The sequence below is a fragment of the Bombina bombina genome, chromosome 3 (assembly GCF_027579735.1).
Source record: "Bombina bombina isolate aBomBom1 chromosome 3, aBomBom1.pri, whole genome shotgun sequence".
Lineage (NCBI taxonomy): Eukaryota > Metazoa > Chordata > Amphibia > Anura > Bombinatoridae > Bombina > Bombina bombina.
In genome coordinates, this window is record NC_069501.1 from 252740010 (window position 1) to 252766714 (window position 26705).

At 37.4% G+C, this 26705-nt stretch overlaps 1 protein-coding gene across 1 annotated transcript in view; it reads right to left on the reverse strand.

Annotated features, from left to right (window-relative positions):
* LOC128652299 (3 beta-hydroxysteroid dehydrogenase type 7-like) overlaps positions 1-26705 on the reverse strand; it is a 91902-nt gene that overhangs the window by 41552 nt on the left and 23645 nt on the right. The gene's annotated exons all lie outside the window — the stretch shown is intronic.

A 26705-nucleotide genomic window follows, 5' to 3' on the forward strand; every position in this document is an offset into this window, starting at 1 on the left:
ATGGGCCTACATAGATTTACGCTTTAAAAAAAGATTTAAATTTAAAAAAAGCAAATAGAAGTAAGAAGTAAGAAATTACTTGCTCTATTTGAATCATGAAAGTTTAATTTTAAGCTTACTGTCCCTTTAAGGTTACAGGAATGCTCTATTAATGGAACCCCTTTGTTCACTCTGCAAGCAAAATGCTCATTTGTATGTGTGACATTAACCTATTCACATCAGAATACATCTGCAACTCTCATTAACCATATGAATTCCATGCGTATCCTGGCATGATGGACATACCTACTGTATATAGTCACTTCAGGACAACAGCAACTACAAATGACCTGTTTTTATTTTTAATATTCCCACTCGTACTGTTGTGATTGTCACTAACAGTACTAGAATTATTAAAATCAAGTTTTTCAATTAGATTGGTTAGTCGCAACGTTCATATCTAAGTCCAAACTCGTTTACTAGAGTGCATTTTAAAGTGCATGCGATTACATTATAGTGATCTGCAACAAGGTTCATGACAGTAAGTTCAGCTATATAGGTGCAAGTCCTTTGAAAGGTACTCTGGTTCCCTTTATTGGATTGGATGGTGCGTCCATTTTAAAAACACATTTACAAAGGCACAATCTCGTTTAAGGGTCACTTAGGAAGATACAAAGTAGCAAAGCAACAGGGTCACAATTTATGTTTAAAGAATGTTAAAAAAACTGAAAAAAAAATATCATCAGAGTCACCATTTTGTTTTCAGTTCATATTGAATGGAAATAGTTGTTTAACAAGCAATAGAAATACATTTTTGATTAAAAAAAAAGTGACCATATAGCAATAAAAAAAGAGTGCACAATCTGCCCATTTTGACACCCTTTATGATGCATTTAGATAGGTTAGCAGTGGTGCGGACAGGCCACAAATTCACATTCATACACATGTTTGTGTGTTGAGTATGTGATATTCTGTACAGCTAAGGGGATCAGCAGGAAAAGTTACATCCGGACACTAACATTTACAATCGGTGTAATATTTTTAATTAATTATTTGATTCCAAGGCCCTGATGATAAAAAGGATCATCAGATCTATGAGAAATTGCCTTTTTGGCCTCACCAGTCTCGCAATCCGTGGGTCTGGTGATATTTTAAAAGAAAGCGGGGCTGATTGTCTTTGTTCCGACAAGTGGCGATGTGCCTTCCATAGGAAATAATAGGGACTTTAGTTTTCTGCAAAAGTTGGCCAACATTGTCATTCATCTCCGAGGGGGGGCTGTATTTAAATTATGTTTACACAACATAGACTGTGCATTCGCTAAAACTTCTGTGTGGTAACACTTAAGATAATACACATGTAAATTAAATGTCACTGTACATTCAGTAGATTTCTCACAACAGCAATTCTCACCACTGAAAAGTTGGCGAGCCTGATATGGCTGAAAAGGTGCATCTAACCTAGAGGACACTATTTTATAAATTAGAAACTTATGGTTTCTCCCATGGAGCGCCCATGAAATTCCAACAAAATGCCTATCTATTTGTTATGTCTGCAATCTCCATTGTTACTAAAAAAAACACCTTAACATTAAACCTATAGGAGGTATGGGGATGTGGGCATATTATACACGTATACACAATATTTTATTTATATGTATTTTATTGTATAATGCTATAATATGTATTTTAAGTTCTGTTGTAATTTATAAAGATCCTGAATTTTTTTTTTTTAGGAAGAACATTTTGTGTTTCATAGAAGTCAGTAGCCGTGACTTTCTAGCTTTATTTATTACCGATATAAGTTCTTACTGTTCTGAACGTGTTATGCCGCCCAGTAACAAATGTGTTCTATATTACAATTTATATTGTTAAATGGAAATGAAACCCAAACATTTTCTTTCCTGATTCAGATAGAGAATAGAATTTAAAAAATGATTCCAAATTATTTATATGATCAAATTTGCATTGTTCTATGTTATTCTTTGTTGAAGGGATACCTAGGCCTAGATTTGGAGTTCGGCGGTAGCCGTCAAAACCAGCGTTAGAGGCTCCTAACGCTGGTTTTGGCCGCCCGCTGGTATTTGGAGTCAGTGATTAAAGGGTCTAACGCTCACTTTTCAGCCGCGACTTTTCCATACCGCAGATCCCCCTACGCCATTTGCGTAGCCTATCTTTTCAATGGGATCTTTCTAACGCTGGTATTTAGAGTCGTTTCTGAAGTGAGCGTTAGAGCTCTAACGACAAGATTCCAGCCGCCTGAAAATAGCAGGAGTTAAGAGCTTTCTGGCTAACGCCGGTTCATAAAGCTCTTAACTACTGTACCCTAAAGTACACTAACACCCATAAACTACCTATGTACCCCTAAACCGAGGTCCCCCCACACCGCCGCCACTCGATTAAAATTTTTAACCCCTAATCTGCCGACCGCCACCTACGTTATACTTATGTACCCCTAATCTGCTGCCCCTAACCCCGCCGACCCCTGTATTACATTTATTAACCCCTAACCTGCCCCCCACAACGTCGCCGCCAGCTACTTAAAATAATTAACCCCTAATCTTCCGACCGCAAAGCGCCGCCACCTACGTTATCCCTATGTACCCCTAATCTGCTACCCCTAACACCGCCGACCCCTATATTATATTTATTAACCCCTAATCTGCCCCCCTCAACGTCGCCGACACCTGCCTACACTTATTAACCCCTAATCTGCCGAGCGGACCTGAGCGCTACTATAATAAAGTTATTAACCCCTAACCCGCCTCACTAACCCTATCATAAATAGTATTAACCCCTAATCTGCCCTCCCTAACATCGCCAACACCTAACTTCAATTATTAACCCCTAATCTGACGACCGGAGCTCATCGCTATTCTAATAAATTGATTAACCCCTAAAGCTAAGTCTAACCCTAACACTAACACCCCCCTAAGTTAAATATAATTTAAATCTAACGAAATAAATTAACTCTTATTAAATAACTTATTCCTATTTAAAGCTAAATACTTACCTGTAAAATAAATCCTAATATAGCTACAATATAAATTATAATTATATTATAGCTATTTTAGGATTAATATTTATTTTACAGGCAACTTTGTAATTATTTTAACCAGGTACAATAGCTATTAAATAGTTAAGAACTATTTAATAGCTAAAATAGTTAAAATAATAACAAATTTACCTGTAAAATAAATCCTAACCTAAGATATAATTAAACCTAACACTACCCTATCAATAAATGAATTAAATAAACTACCTACAATTACCTACAATTAACCTAACACTACACTATCAATAAATTAATTAAACACAATTGCTACAAATAAATACAATGAAATAAACTAGCTAAAGTACAAAAAATAAAAAAGAACTAAGTTACAAAAAATAATAAAATATTTACAAACATAAGAAAAATATTACAACAATTTTAAACTAATTACACCTACTCTAAGCCCCCTAATAAAATAACAAAGCCCCCCAAAATAAAAAATTCCCTACCCTATTCTAAATTAAAAAAGTTACAAGCTCTTTTACCTTACCAGCCCTGAACAGGGCCCTTTGCGGGGCATGCCCCAAGGATTTCAGCTCTTTTGCCTGTAAAAAAAAACATACCATACCCCCCCCCAACATTACAACCCACCACCCACATACCCCTAATCTAACCCAAACCCCCCTTAAATAAACCTAACACTAAGCCCCTGAAGATCTTCCTACCTTGTCTTCACCATACCAGGTTCACCGATCCGTCCTGGCTCCAACATCTTCATCCAACCCAAGCGGGGGTTGGCGATCCATCATCCGGTGCTGAAGAGGTCCAGAAGAGGCTCCAAAGTCTTCCTCCTATCCGGCAAGAAGAGGACATCCGGACCGGCAAACATCTTCTCCAAGCGGCATCTTCAATCTTCTTCCATCCGGTGCGGAGCGGGTCCATCTTGAAGCAGGCGACGCGGATCCATCCTCTTCTTCCGTTGTCTCCCGACGAATGACGGTTCCTTTAAGGGACGTCATCCAAGATGGCGTCCCTCGAATTCCGATTGGCTGATAGGATTCTATCAGCCAATCGGAATTAAGGTAGGAATTTTCTGATTGGCTGATGGAATCAGCCAATCAGAATCAAGTTCAATCCGATTGGCTGATCCAATCAGCCAATCAGATTGAGCTCGCATTCTATTGGCTGATCGGAACAGCCAATAGAATGCGAGCTCAATCTGATTGGCTGATTGGATCAGCCAATCGGATTGAACTTGATTCTGATTGGCTGATTCCATCAGCCAATCAGAAAATTCCTACCTTAATTCCGATTGGCTGATAGAATCCTATCAGCCAATCGGAATTCGAGGGACGCCATCTTGGATAACGTCCCTTAAAGGAACCGTCATTCGTCGGGAGACAACGGAAGAAGAGGATGGATCCGCGTCGCCTGCTTCAAGATGGACCCGCTCCGCACCGGATGGAAGAAGATTGAAGATGCCGCTTGGAGAAGATGTTTGCCGGTCCGGATGTCCTCTTCTTGCCGGATAGGAGGAAGACTTTGGAGCCTCTTCTGGACCTCTTCAGCACCGGATGATGGATCGCCAACCCCCGCTTGGGTTGGATGAAGATGTTGGAGCCAGGACGGATCGGTGAACCTGGTATGGTGAAGACAAGGTAGGAAGATCTTCAGGGGCTTAGTGTTAGGTTTATTTAAGGGGGGTTTGGGTTAGATTAGGGGTATGTGGGTGGTGGGTTGTAATGTTGGGGGGGGGTATGGTATGTTTTTTTTTACAGGCAAAAGAGCTGAAATCCTTGGGGCATGCCCCGCAAAGGGCCCTGTTCAGGGCTGGTAAGGTAAAAGAGCTTGTAACTTTTTTAATTTAGAATAGGGTAGGGAATTTTTTATTTTGGGGGGCTTTGTTATTTTATTAGGGGGCTTAGAGTAGGTGTAATTAGTTTAAAATTGTTGTAATATTTTTCTTATGTTTGTAAATATTTTATTATTTTTTGTAACTTAGTTCTTTTTTATTTTTTGTACTTTAGCTAGTTTATTTAATTGTATTTATTTGTAGCAATTGTGTTTAATTAATTTATTGATAGTGTAGTGTTAGGTTAATTGTAGGTAATTGTAGGTAGTTTATTTAATTAATTTATTGATAGGGTAGTGTTAGGTTTAATTATATCTTAGGTTAGGATTTATTTTACAGGTAAATTTGTTATTATTTTAACTAGGTAACTATTAAATAGTTCTTAACTATTTAATAGCTATTGTACCTGGTTAAAATAATTACAAAGTTGCCTGTAAAATAAATATTAATCCTAAAATAGCTATAATATAATTATAATTTATATTGTAGCTATATTAGGATTTATTTTACAGGTAAGTATTTAGCTTTAAATAGGAATAAGTTATTTAATAAGAGTTAATTTATTTCGTTAGATGTAAATTATATTTAACTTAGGGGGGTGTTAGTATTAGGGTTAGACTTAGCTTTAGGGGTTAATACATTTATTATAGTAGCGGTGAGGTCCGCTCGGCAGATTAGGAGTTAATAAGTGTAGGCAGGTGTCGGCGACGTTGAGGGGGGCAGATTAGGGGTTAATAAATATAATATAGGGGTCGGCGATGTTAGGGCAGCAGATTAGGGGTACATAGGGATAACGTAGGTTGCGGCGGTTTACGGAGCGGCAGATTAGGGGTTAAAAAAAATATGCAGGGGTCAGCGATAGCGGGGGCGGCAGATTAGGGGTTAATAAGTGTAAGGTTAGGGGTGTTTAGACTCGGGGTACATGTTAGGGTGTTAGGTGCAGACGTAGGAAGTGTTTCCCCATAGGAAACAATGGGGCTGCGTTAGGAGCTGAACGCTGCTTTTTTGCAGGTGTTAGGTTTTTTTTCAGCTCAAACAGCCCCATTGTTTCCTATGGGAGAATCGTGCACGAGCACGTTTTTGAGGCCGGCCGCGTCCGTAAGCAACTCTGGTATCGAGAGTTGCATTTGCGGTAAAAATGCTCTACGCTCCTTTTTTGGAGCCTAACGCAGCATTTGATTAAACTCTCGATACCAGAGTTAAATTTATGGTGCGGCCAGAAAAAAGCCAGCGGAGCGTTAACAGCCCTTTTACCGCCGAACTCCAAATCTAGGCCCTAGGTAGGTAGCGTGCACATGTCTAGAGCACTACATGACAGGAAATAGTGCTGCCATCTAGTGCTCTTGCTATGTATATCATTTTTGCAACACTGCTGCCATATAGTACTGGAGAACCGCACACGCTCCTGAACTTACCTTCCTGCTATTCAACAAAGGATAACAAGAAAACAAAAGAAAATTTGATAATAGCAGTAAATTGTTAAAATTTGTATGTTGTATTTGTAAATTTGTATGTTGTATTTGTAAATTTGTATGTTGTATTTGTAAATTTGTATGTTCTATCTGAATCATGAAAAACAAAATACTGGGTTTTGTGTCCCTTTAATGTTTGTTAATGGAAAGGACTTATGATATCGCTTTACAATGGATTTTAAAAGAACTGAAACTATAAAATATGAATCTGCTCTGTTTCAACATTAACCATTCAATAGCTACATATAGTCGCCTTCTTGTTTTAAAAACAATACTTGAGAATGTTTAAAAGTGAATATATAGCGATTACAAAATGCCAGTATGTCCGTCATGCCAACACACAGTTGGCATTCAGGTGGTTTAGAAGTGAAAACATATTGTAAACCCAGCTATGAAGACATCTGTATTGTTAGTGATAAACACAACAGTGCAAGTATTTAATAAAAATATTAAATCATGTCATTTGTAGATGTTGTGATGTGACTATTTAAGTATACATACGGCATTCATTGGTTAATCTGTGATGAGTATTACAATAATGTCACACATATTGGGCTAGATTACAACTAAAGCGCTAATTTATCATGCAATAAATAATGAGCCATTACAAGTGACTGGTTAATGCTACTGCAAGCTTGCGGTAGCACTTTGCACTCAAGTTCATTAACCAGAATCTACCCCAATTGCCCTCAAAATTAGGTTTAAGGTTCCATTATAAAAAATTAAAAATGTAGCTTCTGTATTTTTGTAATAAATAACCGCAAGAAGCAGTTTTAAGGGGTTAAAGTGTGCGGATGTAGCGTGTTAGAAAAAAACACCACTGGAAAGTGCCTTGCGGTCTAATTGGACTGTGCTGTTACTTGAAGTATATATGTATATGCTTATATAGATATATATTTATGTGTTAATATATTTAACCTTTGCTGCCCGTAGCTGCGCTGGGATCTTAGCCGTTGCATTGGAGACTATGGAAGAGCACAAAGATTTCTTGCAATCGCATTGCACTGTACTTCTATTTCAAGAACAGGTAATTAAACACTAAAAGGCCTTTTTAAAAAAAACAAACCATTTTGCATTATGATCGCTAGAGACACTAAAAAAAAAAGCAAAAATTCAGTTTTGGGAGCAAATAGTCAATAGATTGCACTCAACCCCTTAATTATTTTATGTATACATGATATATGTTTGAAAAAGCAACCCCCATAATCAAATGTAAAATTCCAGGACTTTTGAAGGGGAAGAGACAGTGGGCAAACCTCACAAACCATGACAATCTCACAAGATGGCTGGTGCTATGTATTTTGCTTAAAAAAAAGTTTTTATTATAGCATTTGGTAAGTTGATTATAGATATTAAAAACATTATATTAAAATATTTTATTTAAAAAAAAAATGCATTTCATGTTAACTTTTTAAAGGTTGTGGCACAAGTTAAATTATAAAAATATCGTCTTATTAGGAACTGTTTTATTACCTATAATTGTTTTGCCTTAAATGTAGTATAATATATAACTGACATTTTATGAATATTTAAAAGTTATTATTATTACAGTTATTAATAATAATAATAATAATAATAATACAATCATGTATACACCTTCATATAATTAGAATTTTCATTGAATTTTTAGAAATTCTCCATAAGTCTCGTTGTATGAAATATTCTGATTCCACTATGGTCGTTTCGTCAGTTAATTTGTTTCATTCAACAAACACTCATTTTATTAACCTACCAAATTCATATTAGTCCTTTGTAATAATTACGCCTATCATTTTATTGTCCCTAAGCTTTGTCTGACAATTAATCCAATAGATAATTTCCTGGATCACTATCTGTGATTCCTATGCTGCTCTTTACAGTATTTTCTACAGAAAATGTTGCCAGACAGGTTGCATTATGAAGTAGCCGGGTGGAGGCAGTGTAATACTTTGTATTATAAATGTTCTATTATATATGTGTTGCTTAAGTTATCCAAAACACAAACTAATTGCACAATTTGATTTAAGGATTTAATGATAATTTATGCAACAAACAATTTTAAAAATATAAATAATATCATCTCATTTTAGCTTAATATTAGCTTAAATTGTAGCCGGGTGCCCATTTAAAAGGTCCTGGGGAGAAATCTTTAGAAATCTGAGCCTCAAGATGTAATGTGACAGGAAATCCGATGAAATTGTAATATGAAATATTTAACTATGTGTTGTAATTGAATTATATACTTTATTTATTTTGCCCTCTTTTCCTGTAATGTGTCTTAACATTTTGAGTTTCATACTTCTGAAATTTTGACGTGAACGCTGCAGACTTCAAAAGCCTCAGAAGAGATAATAAGATAAATAACTGCAAAACAATGGAAACTTTACTGACAAAATGACATTAACAAGTAGTGTCTACTCCAATTTTAATTGGATCCTCCAGATAAGATAAGTGTTTGGTGAAGTTTAACCAATGCATTGAAAAAATATTCATTTTCACCTATTAAGATTTTTGTAATTACAAGGTGTTCACTGTCCCTTTAAATAAAATCTGAGCCAAAACTCTCCATAAAATTATAATTATTATTATTATTCCATATTTATAAAGTGCCAACAGATTCTGCAGCGCTGTTCATGGGTACGAAGATATAAGTACAACAGTGAAACAATACAAGACAAAATTTTACAGACAAATACAGGGGGACAATCTAGATGGGTAGGAGGATGGGAAACAGGGGGTGGGGACTGCAAAGGTGAGAATTGTGTTAGTGAGGAGTTAGATGAGGGCAACTGTTGGTTAAGTAAAATTAATTTGTTAATGAGTTGGGTGATAAACTTCCCTGAACAAAAAGGTCTTAAGGGAGCGTTTAAAGGAGGACAGGTTAGGGGAAGTCTGATAACTCAAGGAAGTGTGTTCCAGAGGGTTGGTGCCGTACTATAGAAGTCCTGTACTTTAGCATGGGAGGAGGTGATGATAGGGATGTTAAGGAGCAGATCATTGTTGGATCTTAGGGGGCGGGCTGAAGTATATTTGTTGATGAGGGAGGACAGGTAGGGTGGTAAAGTGGGGCAGCATTGCTGAGGGCTTTGTAGGTCAGGGTGAAATTTTTAATTTAATTCTGCTGTGAATGGGGAGAGGTGCAGCAGATACAGAGTGTCAGGAGAGGTGGATTAGCCTGGCAGAAGCATTTAGGATGGATTTAAGAGGGGAGAGGCAGGAGAGAGGGAGGCCAGTTAGTAAATTATTACAGTAGTCAAGTCGGAAAATTACCAGGGAGTGGATTAGCTGTTTAGTAGTTTCAGCACTCAGAAATGGACAAATTTTGGAGATATTGTATAGGTGGTTTGCGGCAGGATGAAAAGAGCAATTGGATGTGGGGAATGAAGGATGGATTTGAGTCAAGTGTGACTCCAAGGCAGCGGACTTGGGGTGATGGGGAGATAGTGGTGCCGCCAACAGTGATAGAAACATTAGAAACTGGAGTAGAATTATAAAGGGGATTAGAAGTTGTTCGGTCTTGGACATGTTTATTTTTCAGTGGTGAGAGGACATCCAGGAGGAAATGCCATATAAGCAGTCGCTGATGTGAGAATTGACAGAAGGAGAGAGTGCAGGAGTGGATAGGTAGATCTGTGTATCATCAGCATAGAGGTGATAGTTGAAGATATAGCTGTTGATAAGCTTACCAAGTGAAGAAGTGTAAATAGAGAAAAGTAGAGGACCCAGAACAGAGCCTTGAGGTACTCATACAGACAGAGGCAATGGAGAGGAGGAATCACCAACAAAAGAGACAGATAAGGATCTGTTAGAGAGATAATATTTAATCCAGGAGAAGGCAGTGTCACAGAGTCAAGAGAGCTGAGAGACTGTAGGAGGAGGGGATGGTCAACAGTGTCAAAGGTAGCCGAGAGGTCAAGTAAGATGAGATCAAGTAGTAGCCATTGTTTTTTGCAGAAAGGAGATTGTTAGTAGCCTTGGTGAGGGCAGTCTCAGTTGAGTGTTGGAAGACAGGAAGTGAGTTAGGTGATTGAAAACTAGTTTTTCAAGGACTTTTGAAGCTAGCGGAAGCAGTGATATGAGGCGGTAGTTTGCAAGAGATTTAGTGTTTAGGGAGGGTTTTTTGAGCATGGGGGTGACCTTTGCATGTTTAAAGGAAGATGGGAATGAACCGGTAGAAGGGATAGGTTGATAGTTAGTTATAAAACTATGTAAAATGAGGCCTCTTGTTAGTAGAAAGAGCTTTTGTCTAACCTGCTAAACAATAAATCATTAACCTCTTACCCTACATTGCATGTTATTATGGTTTTTTGGCTTTTTTATCCCAGTAATAGTGTGCGTCTCGCCAGTGGCGTAAAGCTCTATTACAACATGCCTCACTATTACAGACATTCAGCTATTGTGCAGTCTTGCCGCTGGCAGTGCGGCGAGACCCATGCTAATTAACCCTTTAGTTTAAAAATGACATACAGGGTAAGTTGAGAGGTTGAATTTGTATTTAATTAGATGTTGTACATGCTATATTTGATATTTTGGTTGAGGTAAATGTGATTCAACACACATGCAAAATATAAAATCCTAAAAAATCCTTAATAGAATGGGGATTGATGCACTAAAGTCAAATTAATATAACAGATAATAACCATGCTTTATATGATGACTGTTTTTCATTTTCAGACAAATGTACAAGTATTAAAACAGACACATTTTTACAAATTCCAAACTACTGAACACATTTACAACATAACAAATGCACAGTAACTTAATAATCTCTGTTTATGGGTAAAAAGTAAACAATTAGATTTCAAGATATTTTCCTTAATCTCCATCTATTAATTACCTATATTAATATAGTTTGTAGTGTTACATTCTGATTTCATAATCTGAAACCCCTTACTTTATGAATTCTACCACTAAAATGGAGTGCGGCCTTTAAAGGGACATTAAACACCTCTTGCTTTTGTGTAAAAATTGAACCCTGTCCCACATTCCCTATATAGGCCAAACAGCAAAATCTGTAAAATAGGTTTCTTTAATTAGCTATCATCTAGATTAAAAGTTTTGCACTAAATTTGCGTTATTTGACCCTCCATAGCGCTGCCATTACAAGTTTCTAAAAAGCAACCTTGTGCGTGCGATATGGAGGTGATGAGCTCCATACCGCACAAAATCCAAGGGCTGCTTTGATATGCTCATGCACGCTTCCCCCATGGATATGAAAAGAAACTAACACCTGAAGCGTGGAATGGCGATCGCCGTAATGCAACCCCATTGATGTCTATTGGGGAAAAAAAAGTTAAGTTTAAACCTAACACCCTAACATAAACCCTTAGTCTAAACACCCCTAATCTGCCGCCCCCGACATCGCCGCCACTATAATAAAGGTATTAACCTCCTAATCTGCCGCTCCTGACATCGCCGCCACTAATAAAAGTTTTTAACCCCTATTCTGCCGCTCCCCAATATCTTTGCCACTATAATAAATTTATTAACTCCTATTCCCTCGCACCCCAACATCGCCGCCACTAAATAAAGTTATTAAAGTGAAAGATGGGGATGTAGATATAGCGCCTATACCTTATCACCTATAGCTTCAAACAAAGGTTACCTAGCAAGCCCGTGGGTGAGTATATGTATGTGATGTGTTTGAAGCGCCTAAAAGGCAAGGTGATGTGTTAACTAATATTATAATTATTATTATGAGTCTTGATAAAGGCCTACAAAGTGGCCGAAACATGTTGACTATCAGCTGGTAAGCTAAATTCCAAGTCCCTAATTGAAGTTTGGACGTTCTACACTATATCATTATTTTTTACAAGACACTCTATCAGGATTTAGAATGGACAACAGAGAGACCACCATGATCCAATAGGATTCCCATCACTGAATTCTCACCATCAGGAAACAAGTTTGACTTTCTTTTTTACAATTGTATCACTTGGATTGTGACTTAATCTACTTACTATTTATCACTATTTTGCACCATAATTTGGCACCTATTTTTGATTTTTAGTTTTTTTGATTTTTCTTTTTCTTTTTTTTACCATTTTTGTCCAATTTCACAATTGACACTTTTTTATGGTACACATATCCCTTTTTCACCTTTTTGCACGTGCATTTCACAACACTCAGTGATATTTCTGCCATTTAGATTTCATTATATGCAAGCTGATTGAGAAGGTTCATTTTCCAGAAATTGTACTCTATAACGTTTTTAAATATTTTAAGCTTTTTTGCCACAGCAATTTTATTGTATTTTTTTATTTATTGTATAAAATATAACTCATTTACTGTGAAGATTGTTGCTACATAAGAGAAGTTGAATTATAATACTAGTTAACACATCACCTTGCTATTTAGGCGCTTCAAACACACCACATACAAATATAGTTATTAACCCCTATTCTGCCGATCCTTGACACCGCCGACACTAAATAAAGTTATTAACCCCTAAAACTCTGGCCTCCCACATCACCGCCACTAAATAAAATTATTAAACCCTAAACCGCCAGCTCCCCACATTGCAATTTTATTTTTTTATGGCTATTAGATTAGGTGTAATTGTTTTTTTATTTTGGATAATATCGTTATTTTTTGTAATTTAGTATTTTTTTTTTTTGTCATTTTAGATTTAAATGTTTTTAGTAGTGTTAGGTTTTTTTTAATGAGTAATTTAGTTTATTTAATTGGTAGTTTTTTAATTTTAGTATAATAGTTGTTAGGTTAATTGTTAGTATAAACTAACAATTAGTTTAGGGGGCTGGTGATTTAGGGGTTAATAGGTTTATTTAGTAGCAGTGATGTGGGAGGCCAGAGGTTTAGGGGTCAATAACTTTACTTAGTGGTGGCGATGTCGGGGAGCGGCGGAATAGGGGTTAATAACTTTTATTAGTGGTGGCGATGTCAGGAGCGGCAGATTAGGGGGTTAATAACTTTATTATAGTATTAAATTATGACTCAGCATCACACCTATTTAGAAAACAAGGCTCAATTTTATTTACTATGCCTAAATAAACAAGTATATCAAAATCCAAAATTCATGTCCACACAAACATTCATCAGTCATACATACATATAAAACAAATTTAATTCTACCACAGGCGTCCCTAGGGGAATCAAACATATGTTGTCATCTTATTAGAAAGAATTTCTTTGTAGGACGTAGAAAGGTTCAACTAGATGTAATAAAAATAGTCCCCCAACAAGGGATATGAACAGATAGAGTCCACGTCCAATAATCAAATCTATTGAATTTAACGTGTCAAGAACCACTTCAGATACACTTTTAAAGACTTGGCTGAAATGCTGTCAGTATAGTTTAACTGTAAACCACTCCCCTTCTCAGTTGATTTGTCACTTTGTATTCTGTTTGTTAATCGATGAAGTTATACTGTAACAAATTCTCAAAGACATACATATGGCTCATTGGATATAAACAGCATTAAATTATTTTGTTGTATGCGGCTGACAGTATATGTCAGCCGTATAGGAATCAGTCCGGGGTGTAACCCAACTGCTAGTGTGAATAGAAAAACACACGCTAGCACACTGAGAAATAACCAGGACGTGACCCACTCAGGAAACAGACAAGATAGGTTTCAAGAAATAATAATTGTTCCTTTAAGCAGGCTTGTAACTAACAAAAAGACAAAGTTCTCTTTTGCAGCTTGTAAAAGTAAATGTCCCTTTAAGCAGGCTTGTAACAAACAAAAAGACAAAGTTCTCTTTTGCAGCTTGTAAAAGTAAATGTCCCTTTAAGCAGGCTTGTAACAAACAAAAAGACAAAGTTCTCTTTTGCAGCTTGTTAAAGTAAATGTCCCTTTAAGCAGGCTTGTAACAAACAAAAAGACAAAGTTCTCTTTTGCAGCTTGTAAAAGTAAATGTCCCTTTAAGCAGGCTTGTAACAAACAAAAAGACAAAGTTCTCTTTTGCAGCTTGTAAAAGTAAATGTCCCTTTAAGCAGGCTTGTAACAAACAAGAAGATATATATCCAAGAGAAGGTTTAAGGATAAGGCATAAGCAAGGTCAGGCAGGCAGAAGTCGGTATCCAAAAATCAGAAGCAGAGATCAGGCAAAAGCTAGGTCAGGCAGGCAGTAGTCGATATCCAAATAACAGTAATAGGGTAAGGCAAAAGCTTGGTCAGGCAGGCAGGAGTCGGTATTCAAACAACAGTAGAAGGGATTAGACAAGAGCTAGGTCAGGCAGGCAGAAGTCGGTACACAAGAGAAGCAATATATTCAAGTACTCACAGACGCCGGGGAATCAAACAAACAGGCCCCGAGTACGATCTCCCGCCGGAGTTTAAAGGCAGGAGCGGTGACGAATACAGAGGGGTGTGTCAGAGGATGCGTCACGTTGCTAAGCGACGTGACGTCATCCACACTGAGAAGCTCCGGGAGCCGCGGTGACACGGCGATGAACGGAGAAATCATGACAGCACCCCCCTCCTCAAGAACCCCTCCGGGGAATAGGACCAGGTTTAGCAGGATGAGATTTGTGGAAGGCCTTTATTAAAGCAGGAGCATTTACTTGATGAGCTGGCTCCCAGGAATGTTCCGTGACTGGATAACCTTTCCAATGAATGAGATAATACAATTTCTTGCCACGGAGTTTGGAATCCAGAATATGACTGATCTCAAACTCAGGATGTCCATGGACAAACAGAGGTGGAGGTTTAGAAAGGGGTTTAGAATACCTGTTGGACATCATGGGTTTTAGAAGAGAAACGTGGAATACCGGATGGACTTTGAGAGTCTTAGGTAAAGCCACTCGGTAAGCAGTGGAACACACTTGACCCAGTATTCGGAAAGGACCCACGTATCGTGGTCCCAGTTTGGTAGAAGGTTGTTTCAGGCGAAGAAAACGAGAGGAAATCCAAACTTTATCGCCAGGACGATACTTGGGAGCCTTCTTCCGTCGAAGATCTGAAAAGAACTTGTAACGTTTAGAAGTTACAGAGAGGATACGATGTATTCTTCGCCAATGTCGGGTTAATCTTCGGGCAGAAAGATCAGAAGCAGGATTTTCTGTGGAAGAAGTATGCAAAGGAAATGTTCTGGGCTGAAATCCGTAAGCCGCCTGAAAAGGAGATGTCTGAAGGGAGGAATTATACAGGGCGTTATGAGCCAATTCAGCCAAAGGAAGGTAAGAAGTCCAGTTAGAGTGAAAATGATCCACATAATGTCTGAGATATGTTTCAAGACACTGATTTACCCTTTCAGTCTGGCCGTTAGATTGTGGATGATGAGAAGTAGACAGGGAAATTGAAGTTCCAAAATGTTTACAAAGTGACCTCCAAAATCGGGAAACGAACTGTACCCCTCTATCTGAAACAATATCCAAAGGAAATCCATGGATTCTTACAATATGCAAAATAAAAAGTTCAGAAAGTCTTTTAGCAGACGGTAATCCTGGTAAGGGAACAAAATGAGCAGTCTTAGTGAACCTGTTGACCACTACCCAAATAGTGTTGTTTCCAGATGACAAAGGAAGGTCGGTAATGAAGTCCATGGATATATGCGTCCAAGGCTGATGAGGTATGGGCAACGGTTGGAGCAACCCAGAAGGAAGTTGGTGAGGAGTCTTATTTATGGCACATTGTGTGCATACTGAGACGTAATCTTTAACATCTTGAGAGAGAGTAGGCCACCAGACATGCTGTTTGAGATTTCGAATGGTGATACTGATACCAGGATGTCCAGAAAGGGGACTATCATGAGCCCAAAATAGAAGCTTGGAACGAAGGGGTTCAGGAACAAAGAGTAAACCATCAGGAGGTTTACAGGACAAAGGAAGATTCCTTTGAGCGGACTGTAATTCTTGTAACCAAGAAGTTGTTAGCTGGGCTATGACTTCATGAGGTTGGAGAATGGTACCAGATTCAGGAATTGGGGTATCTTGAAATTGTCTGGAAAGGGCGTCTGCCTTAATATTTTTTGAACCAGGTATGTAAGACAAATTATAGTGAAACCGGGAGAAAAATAACGACCAGCGTGCTTGCCTGGAATTCAATCGTTTGGCCGTTTGGAGATAAAGAAGGTTTTTATGATCAGTGAGTATGGTAAACGGCAAAGAAGTACCCTCCAGCCAATGCCTCCATTCGTCCAAGGCCATTTTAATGGCAAGCAACTCTTTATTGCCTACGTCATAGTTAAATTCAGAAGGAGTGAATTTTTTAGAGAAAAATCCAACAGGATGAATCATTCCAGTCTCTGGTATTCGTTGAGAGAGAACAGCTCCAGCAGCAACAGAAGAAGCATCAACTTCCAGGATAAACTGAAAATCTGGATTTGGGTGACGGAGAATAGGTGCAGAAGAAAAAGCTTCTTTGAGAGACTCAAAAGCCTCTATAGCCTCAGGAGGCCACTTTTTGCAATTTTGCCCCTTTCTAGTGAGAGAAGTAAGGGGAGAAGTAATAGTAGCAAAATTCTTGATGAACTTCCTGTAATAGTTGGCGAAGCCCAGAAAACGTTGCAAAGCCTTCAGAGAATCAGGTCTAGGCCACTCCAAGATGGCAGAAAGTTTAGTAGGATCCATTTCAAATCCAGATGCCGATATTACATAACCCAGAAAGGGTATGGATTTTTGATGGAAAGAACATTTCTCCAGTTTAGCAAACAGATGGTAATCTCTTAAACGTTGAAGTACTTTCCTGACGTGGTGCACATGATCTTGGTGACTTTGAGAAAAAATCAAGATATCGTCAAGGTATATGATGACAAAAATATTCAAAAAATCACGAAAGATCTCGTTCACAAAATGTTGAAAAACCGCCGGAGCATTGCATAGCCCAAAAGGCATGACCAAATACTCGTAATGCCCAAATCGAGTGTTAAAAGCAGTCTTCCATTCATCTCCTTGTCGTATACGGATAAGATTGTATGCACCACGTAGATCAAGTTTAGTAAATATAGTAGCTCCCTGAAGATAAGTAAAAAGTTCAGGAATAAGGGGTAGAGGATAACTGTTCTTGATGGTAATCTGATTTAATCCTCTGTAATCAATACAGGGTCGTAATCCACCATCCTTCTTTCCTACAAAAAAGAAACCAGCCCCTACAGGGGAAGAGGAGGGTCGAATAAATCCTCTAGCCAGATTGTCCTTAATATATTCTTCCAAAGCCACGTTTTCAGGTTTAGAAAGTGGATATGTCTTGCCTCGAGGATAGGTAGCCCCAGGAAGGAGATCAATGGGGCAATCAAAAGGGCGGTGAGGAGGAAGACGTTCAGCTTCCTTTTTGGAGAAAACATCCACAAAGTCATGATAAGGCATAGGTAGAGAATCGGGAGTTTCGATTGTGAGAGCAATAGTGAGTGGTAACTTGGTGATCTTTTGAAGACATTTAGTCAGGCATGTAGATCCCCAGGAGGTGAGTTCGCCACAAGTCCAAGAAAAAGTAGGATTATGCACTTGGAGCCAGGGTAGTCCCAAGATAATGGGAAATTGAGGAGTGGGAATGACATCGAAACAGATTGTCTCGGAATGAAGTATTCCTACAGTGAGAAGTAAAGGTTGAGTAGCAAACTGAATGTATCCGGAACCCAATGGATCTCCACTGACCGTAGAAACTGAAATTGAATACTCTTTCTTTAGTAAAGGTATAGAGTGAGTAGAGACGAATGTGGAATCAATGAACACTCCTCCAGCACCAGAGTCGATAAGATCTTGGGTATGAATCTTACTATGTCCGGTTTGAAGGGTTACTGGAACAAAAAGTTTCTTGTATAGGGAATGACTACTGTTTTGGCTTAACCCAGTTCCCTGGACTAGAGTTAAGCCCTGGCTTTTACTGGCCTGGTAGGACAATCCCTTAATAAATGCCCTTTAAGGCCACAGTACAAACACAAGCCAAGAGAACGTCTTCTCAAGCGTTCAGTCTCTGTTAATTTTATACTTCCCACTTCCATGGGTTCAGCCTGATCTGGAGTAGGAGAGGCAGGAGTGACTGGATTAGAAAAACGAGGAGCCAAACGAAAAGGAGTTCGAGATGATGACCTCTGTGTTCTATCCTTTTCTTGTTGGCGTTCACGAAATCTGGCGTCGAGACTGATACAAAGATTTATTAAGGCTTCCAAGGATTCTGGAAGCTCCCGATACACCAATTCATCCTTGAGACGCTCCGAAAGTCCTTTACGAAAAGCGGCTCTAAGAGCTCCCTGATTCCAGGTAGTTTCAGAGGCCAGGGTGCGGAACTCAATTGCATATTGAGAAACTGGTTGACTACCTTGACGTAAATCCAAGAGAGTAGCTTCAGCAGCGGATGACCTTCCAGGTTTATCAAATACATTTGAAAATACAGAGAGAAAAGTATCAACATCCAGAAGTATAGGGTCATTCTTTTCAAGCAAAGGTGATACCCAAGCCAAAGCTTTTCCTTTCATTAAGGATATAAGAAATGTTATTCTAGAAGAGGGAGTAGCAAACAGAGTAGGGCTATTTCGGAAATGGAGACGACACTGATTGAGAAAGCCCCTACATTCTTCAGGATTCCCATCATATTTATCTGGAAGGGGTATCCTGGGACTCAGTTGTACCTGAGACTGGTTGTTTGAAATCGAAGGGGGTAATGCCTCATTAGGATTAGGATTGGGATTAGGATTGGGAGGTGTAGTAGCAACCAAATTTTGTAATAAAGCAGTTATTTGATCAAGTTTAGTGTCCAGGGATTGTAAGTGAGTGGCATGAGATCCTAGTAACTGTCCCTGGTGGGCCACGGCCATGGATAATTCAGTGGGGTCCATTTTGGCCTGTTTGTAATGTCAGCCGTATAGGAATCAGTCCGGGGTGTAACCCAACTGCTAGTGTGAATAGAAAAACACACGCTAGCACACTGAGAAATAACCAGGACGTGACCCACTCAGGAAACAGACAAGATAGGTTTCAAGAAATAATAATTGTTCCTTTAAGCAGGCTTGTAACTAACAAAAAGACAAAGTTCTCTTTTGCAGCTTGTAAAAGTAAATGTCCCTTTAAGCAGGCTTGTAACAAACAAAAAGACAAAGTTCTCTTTTGCAGCTTGTAAAAGTAAATGTCCCTTTAAGCAGGCTTGTAACAAACAAAAAGACAAAGTTCTCTTTTGCAGCTTGTAAAAGTAAATGTCCCTTTAAGCAGGCTTGTAACAAACAAAAAGACAAAGTTCTCTTTTGCAGCTTGTAAAAGTAAATGTCCCTTTAAGCAGGCTTGTAACAAACAAGAAGATATATATCCAAGAGAAGGTTTAAAGATAAGGCATAAGCAAGGTCAGGCAGGCAGAAGTCGGTATCCAAAAATCAGAAGCAGAGATCAGGCAAAAGCTAGGTCAGGCAGGCAGTAGTCGATATCCAAATAACAGTAATAGGGTAAGGCAAAAGCTTGGTCAGGCAGGCAGGAGTCGGTATTCAAACAACAGTAGAAGGGATTAGACAAGAGCTAGGTCAGGCAGGCAGAAGTCGGTACACAAGAGAAGCAATATATTCAAGTACTCACAGACGCCGGGGAATCAAACAAACAGGCCCCGAGTACGATCTCCCGCCGGAGTTTAAAGGCAGGAGCGGTGACGAATACAGAGGGGTGTGTCAGAGGATGCGTCACGTTGCTAAGCGACGTGACGTCATCCACACTGAGAAGCTCCGGGAGCCGCGGTGACACGGCGATGAACGGAGAAATCATGACAGTATAATTTATTTATCATTTATTAGTATGCCAATATGTTAGCAAGGTAAAGCGGTTAATTTCTCAGCATGCATGTTAGTAATAAAACACTTTGTGTCTTTTCCAAACTCTATGCATATATTGCTCCCACTTTTAATCCACTTTTGCGGCAGGGTAGAGTTTAACAGGAATATAGCAGTTTAGAAAAAGCCGCATTCATGCAAAGCCAAGCATATGTATTAACATTTGTAGAAAGTTTCCAAAATAAACATACGGCAATGTACATTTAAACAGCAATAGGAGTGTCCCGCTGTATATAACATGTATGCATGTTAATGTATAATGTAATACTTGCGATTCCGTTTCCCTTATCCGGTCAAATACGTCACTCCCAGCTTTAATCCACTTTCACGGAAGGGAGATTCCGTGCCCAGGATACCGTCCGCTGTTGAAGTGTGGTAACTGCAAGCTTTCAGTTAGTGCAGTAACTCCAAGTGCCCATGTATCAGAAGTGTTATAAGTCAAAGGATGAACAGCATAGCAAACAAACTCCGACGTGCGTTTCGGGACTCCGCCCTTTTTCAAGGAGTATACATCATCAAGAAAACAACCTCTTCAAATAGGCTATAGTATAATTCTATTGGTTAAGTCAAACACACCTCTCAGACACGTCACCCTCATTCATGCTCTCGCTATTAATTAAAGATGTACTATGAATTAAATCTATTTAAAAAAATTAAAATCTCTAAAGTGCATCTATGACTAACTTACACTAACGCAATTGCAGCAGGATCTAGACTAAATCTAAACACTCATAAATCTAAAGTTTACTTATAATTTCATTTGATTCTCACAATTTGCAAATTATGTATATGCTACATTGAGGGGGAAAAAAACTTTTTTTTTTTTCTTTTTTTTTCATTTTTCTGAAAAATGGGTATTTACATATTTTATTCTATTTTATCACTGTCTAGTACCAAATCTTCAAGATTATATCCAATATTTGTACATTCTGATTTAAATTATACAAAATGGCCCCATGGAATGTCCCTATTGAGACCTCTAGGGAATAAGGTGTCCAATTTTCTGATCCATTGGGCTTCCTTTTTTAAATAGGGTCCTTTGTCTATCTCCTCCTCTCCTTAAGGGTGGAACATCATCCACTATTTGAAATCTTATCTGGCTCTTATTATGTGCTGCCACAGTGAAATGATATGCTACTGGTGCATCTAAGTCCAGTTTACCTATGGCTGCCTTATGTTGTCTAATTCTGTCGCGGACACACTGTGTCGTCTCACCTACATAGGCCAGTCCACAGGGACATTTGAAGACATATATGACATAACTGGAATTACATGTATATGTGTTTCTAATCCCAATTTTAAATCCAGTATGGGGGTGTGTCACGTTTTCCCCCTTTATTAGGGAGTTACATTGTGCACAATTGTAACATGGAAAGCAACTTTTCTTTTGTAAAGGGAGAGCTGGATTAATAGTTCCTAAATCCGCTCTAACAAGTTCATCCTTCAGGTTCCTATTCCTTTTATATGATAGAAGAGGAAGATCTCTAAATATATCTGCCAATTGTGGTTCCTCTTTTAGCAGGTACCAATGTTTGTTAATTACAGTTTTAAATTTCCTACTGTGGAAACCATAATGTGTCACCAGAGGAACAGAAAATTGTTTCTTTTCTTTAGAAAAAAAAAAAAAAAAGATTTTTTCCCCCTCAATGTAGCATATACATAATTCGTAAATTGTGAGAATCAAATGAAATTATAAGTAAACTTTAGATTTATGAGTGTTTAGATTTAGTCTAGATCCTGCTGCAATTGCTTTAGTGTAAGTTAGTCATAGATGCACTTTCAAGATTTTTTTAAATAGATTTAATTCATAGTACACCTTTAATTAATAGAGAGCATGAATGAGGGTGACGTGTATGAGAGGTGTGTTTGACTTAACCAATAGAATTATACTATAGCCTATTTGAAGAGGTTGTTTTCTTGATGACATATACTCCTTGAAAAAGGGCGGAGTCCCGAAACGTGCGTCGGAGTTTGTTTGCTATGCTGTTCATCCTTTGACTTATAACACTTTCGATACATGGGCACTTGGAGTTACTGCACTAACTGAAATCTTGCAGTTACCACACTTCAACAACGGACGGTATCCTGGGCACGGAATCTCCCTTCCGCGAAAGTGGATTAAAGCTGGGAGTGACGTATTTGACCGATAAGGGAAACGGAATCGCAAGTATTACATTATACATTAACATGTATGTTAACAAGTGGCTACATTGCACCAACATACTGGCATCCTAAACAAGTAACACTCACTTTTATATACAGCAGGACACTCCTATTGCTGTTTAAATGTACATTGCCGTATGTTTATTTTGGAAACTTTCTACAAATGTTAATACATATGCTTGGCTTTGCATGAACGCTGCTTTTTCTAAACTGCTATATTCCTGTTAAACTCTACCCTGCCACAAAAGTGGATTAAAAGTGGGAGCAATATATGCATAGAGTTTGGAAAAGACACAAAGTGCATGCTGCTGAGAAATTAACCACTTTACCTTGCTAACATATTGGCATACTAATAAATTATACTATCAGCCACATACAACAAAAGAATTTAATGCTGTTTATATCCAAGGAGCCATATGTATGTCTTTGAGAATTTGTTACAGTATAACTTTATCGATTAACAAACAGAATACAAAGTGACAAATCAACTGAGAAGGGGCGTGGTTTACAGTTAAACTATACTGACAGCATTTCAGCCAAGTCTTTAAAAGTGTATCTGAAGTGGTTCTTGACACATGAAATTTAATAGATGTGATTATTGGATGTGGATATAATATTTTTATTACATCTAGTTGAACCTTTCTACATCATACAAAGAAATTCTTTCTAATAAGATGACAGCATATGTTTGATTCCTCTAGGGACGCCTGGGGTAGAATCCAATTTGTTTTATATGTTTGTATGACTGATGAATGTTTGGGTGGACATGAATTTTGGGTTTTGATATACTTGTTTATTTAGGCATAATAAATAAAATTGAGCCTTGTTTTCTAAATAGGTGTGCTGAGTCATATATTAATATATTTATTCTAGTATTTGTGGCGGTACTAGACTCTTGCACCCTCTGATATATACTTTCAATTATAATTATATTATTTGATCTTTATAGTTGTGCTGTGACTACCATCTTTTTGATCGTAACTTTATTATAGTGTTTGCGATGAGGAAGAAGCCACTGAATAAGGGGTTAATAGGTAGTTTATGGGTCTTAGTGTACTTTGTAACATTTTGGTTATGAGTTTTGTGTAACAGTTTTGTTGCGCAAAACTCATAACTACTGCTCTCAGATGGTGGAACGGATCATGTCAGTATAGGCTGGAACGCAAGCATTTTAGCCTAACTGCACAACCTGTAATACTGGCGCTATGGAAATCACACACAAAAACTTCATTTTTTTGAGTGCGGGATTGACGTTGCGTTACAGGCTAAAATGCTTGCAGTATAGCTATACCGACAAGACTCCTAATGGCTGCGTTACGTTTTTTATGCTGAAATGGCCATTTTTTCAGGGTTAAAACCATAACACAAAACTCGTAATCTAGGTGTATTTGATTTACAACATCTGCAGTTTATAAAATCTGCTTTTTGGCCACTTTAGGGAGTGTAGGACAAGCACATTTTTTACACAAAAGCAACATTTGTCTAATGTCCTTGGAAGTGATTGTCAATTCTTGAACATGTCATCTCAGAAACTTAGAAATGTCAGCAGCATCTATATCCCTGCTATTAATCCTAACGCTAACAACTAACACCAACTCCTAATACTTAACTCTAACTTCAGGCTTTAAACCAAACCTTATTGTTAACTTTAAAGGGGCATGAAAGTGCAAAAAGAAAGTGCTCTGTTTTATTGCTTGCATATACCTAATTGTTTTTATACATAAAAGTAGTATAGCAACTTCTGAAATGAGAATTATCCCAAAAATAAATACAAATATCGGGTTGAAAGAGTGCGCTAAAAAGCTAACTACACCTAAAATGTGATAGTATATAACTTGTTGGTCTGGGGGTAATTGTGTTATATCATTATATACACAACCTCACAAATAGTGAATAATAAAAGTAAATTTATTGTGTATAAAAATAATATCTATTTATCTCACAATGGGATTTCATATAAACATCATAGAGAGATTAAACTTGTAATACCTCTTAAACCTCTTAATAGTAACTCTAAGGTGCACCAGATAAAATACTAATAGGCATTTAATACCATCTATCATAAAATTGTGGATTCACGTTGATCTTTGATAAAAATATTGTGCAGTAATAATACACAATTGTAATATACAGTTAAAAACAAACTGATGGATTTGACAACATATCGCAATATTGCATTGATAACAAGTATTTAATAAGCACTGCCCCCTTATGTTATATCCGAAAGCTTTTGTTATAGTGTGCTCTCTCTGACTTGACCCTTATACACGTACCTGTCTTATCATTCCCGGCGTCCGCACTACCACTTCCGGGTTTCACTGACGTAGTGGTCACGTGTTTTGTTCCAGTCCAATTAGGTGGTCAGATTAACGGCATATGTAGCAGAATCCTCGGTAGCCAAATTGGTACAATACTTTCTTTGGACAGAAAATGTATAAACCACAGCGCTAAGATTAAACACACAAAACAGCTGTATATAAACAAGGAATCCCTTTCTCCTTATTAGAAAAAAATATAGGAAAAAAATAACTACACTGACTGCAGTATCAACTGCAGGCATGTAATTGGATACAGCTGCACTGTCACACAGATAGCTAAATGTGTGCAGTAATTAGAATAGTGTGTGAACTTCAATTGAGGATAGTCTAATTAAATAGAATAAAATAAAATAAATACAATAGAATCACCCAAATATAAAAACAACTTGGTCATAAAAATAAAAACATCATAGATAAAAATATAACAATTATAACAAATAATCATAAATAGTAATTCATAAAATTTTATAACATTACAATGAATAACAGCAAACCTACAATATATAGCTCAAAATAGGCTGAAATTCTTTTTCAGACACAAACAAAAGCGTCTTAATGTCAGCAGGAAAGTCTTTTAAGCAGAAAAGTCTTTTAAGCAGAAAAGTCTTTTAGGCAGATAAAAAGAGCGTGTTTGCTTTCAAAGCGTGTTTTTTCAAGCAAGCTGGTGTCTTGGTTAGTTGTTAAGCTAGTTGCAGAGTTGCACAGAGCTGTACAGTTAGGACGAGAAGAAGGATAGAGAAATCTTTTTGAACAGTGGTAAAGTACAAATGGCAATGTGTACACTTTTACTTACACCGAGTGCCGATAGTTGGTCTCCAGCGGTTTCTCTCCGAATGCCGCTTGTCTCTCGGGCACCTCCTAGTCAATCAGGGAGGAATAGCAATGAATATAATCGAGCTCTAGGAGCGCTCACGCCATCAGACTTGTAGGACTACTGAAGCCCAAAGAGGTCACAATACAGAGCAACGCGTTTCGGCTTAGAACAGCCTTTCTCAAGCTCAATACTGATGTGGTGTAGACTTAGCATATTTATACGCTTTTCTTAAAGGAATATTTCAAATGAATGTGATTCTATTGACTATACAAAATCAGAAGACTGCTATTTGATATATGTATAAAAAGAATAAAACGAGAATATTACGGTTTGATACAAATGAGATGAACATAGAAATTAAGAATTAATGAATGTAAGCAATATGTATCAATATACCCTAAAGGATCAAACAGTTAATCTATAAAATAAGAAATAAATCTATACAATGACTAAACTAGATTTTATTAATTAATTTATTTGTATTAGCGATCTACTTAGTGGTAATGGATATTGAGGTTAATGAAGGGCAAACCGGATCCATTGCAAGTTGTGAATCAATGTTTAATTCTAAAGATAAATCCTATAATTCTATCTAATTTTAAGATGGTTATCTAAGGATCTTTAACAATATGATAACTCTAATATGGATGAATTTTTATAGAGGACCTGAATTCATAATTTTAGGATGTTTTAAAATTCTGAAACTTAGGGCTGGGTATTGTAATTGGTCATAGATGGACTAAGACTCTTATGTGATTTTCATAGATGTGAATAGAGGACATTATAGTAAAATCATAAAGTTAGGGAAGTTGTTCATATTTCTATACTCTAATTGATCATGGAATGAAGTTCTATAATTTGATTTGATGTTATTAGATGTTGTTTTTTTGTTTAAAAAATACATATATATTTTTTTAAATTTTATATTAAATATAAAAAGCTGAATATATAATTGATATTTTCATATTTTGGGATATTTTTAATTTGTTTGATTATTTTAGATGGCAGTTTAGGTCTAATTCTAGATTAAGACCCCAAGGAGATAGGGAGCCCAATTGGAATATCCATTTTCCTTCCCTTTTAAAAATGTCATTATGGAGGCCCCCTCCCCTCCAGTGGTTTGAGATTTTATCAATACCCATAAATTTGAAGTGTTTAAGGCTCACATTGTTAGTTACATGCAGCAAAATGTTTAGGAACTGGAAGGTGTTTATAACGTTCTTTATTGTGGTGCTCAATCAACAGGATATGCTCTCTTATTCTATTTATCTTGTAGGGGGTCTTTCTGATTCCCCCACGTATTGAGCTCCACATTTACACTCTATCATATAAATGACATCTCTATCTATACATCTTATCATTTGTGAAATTTTAAATGTTTTCCCTGTGGAATTTGATTTTATTTATTTTTTCTTCATTCCATGTT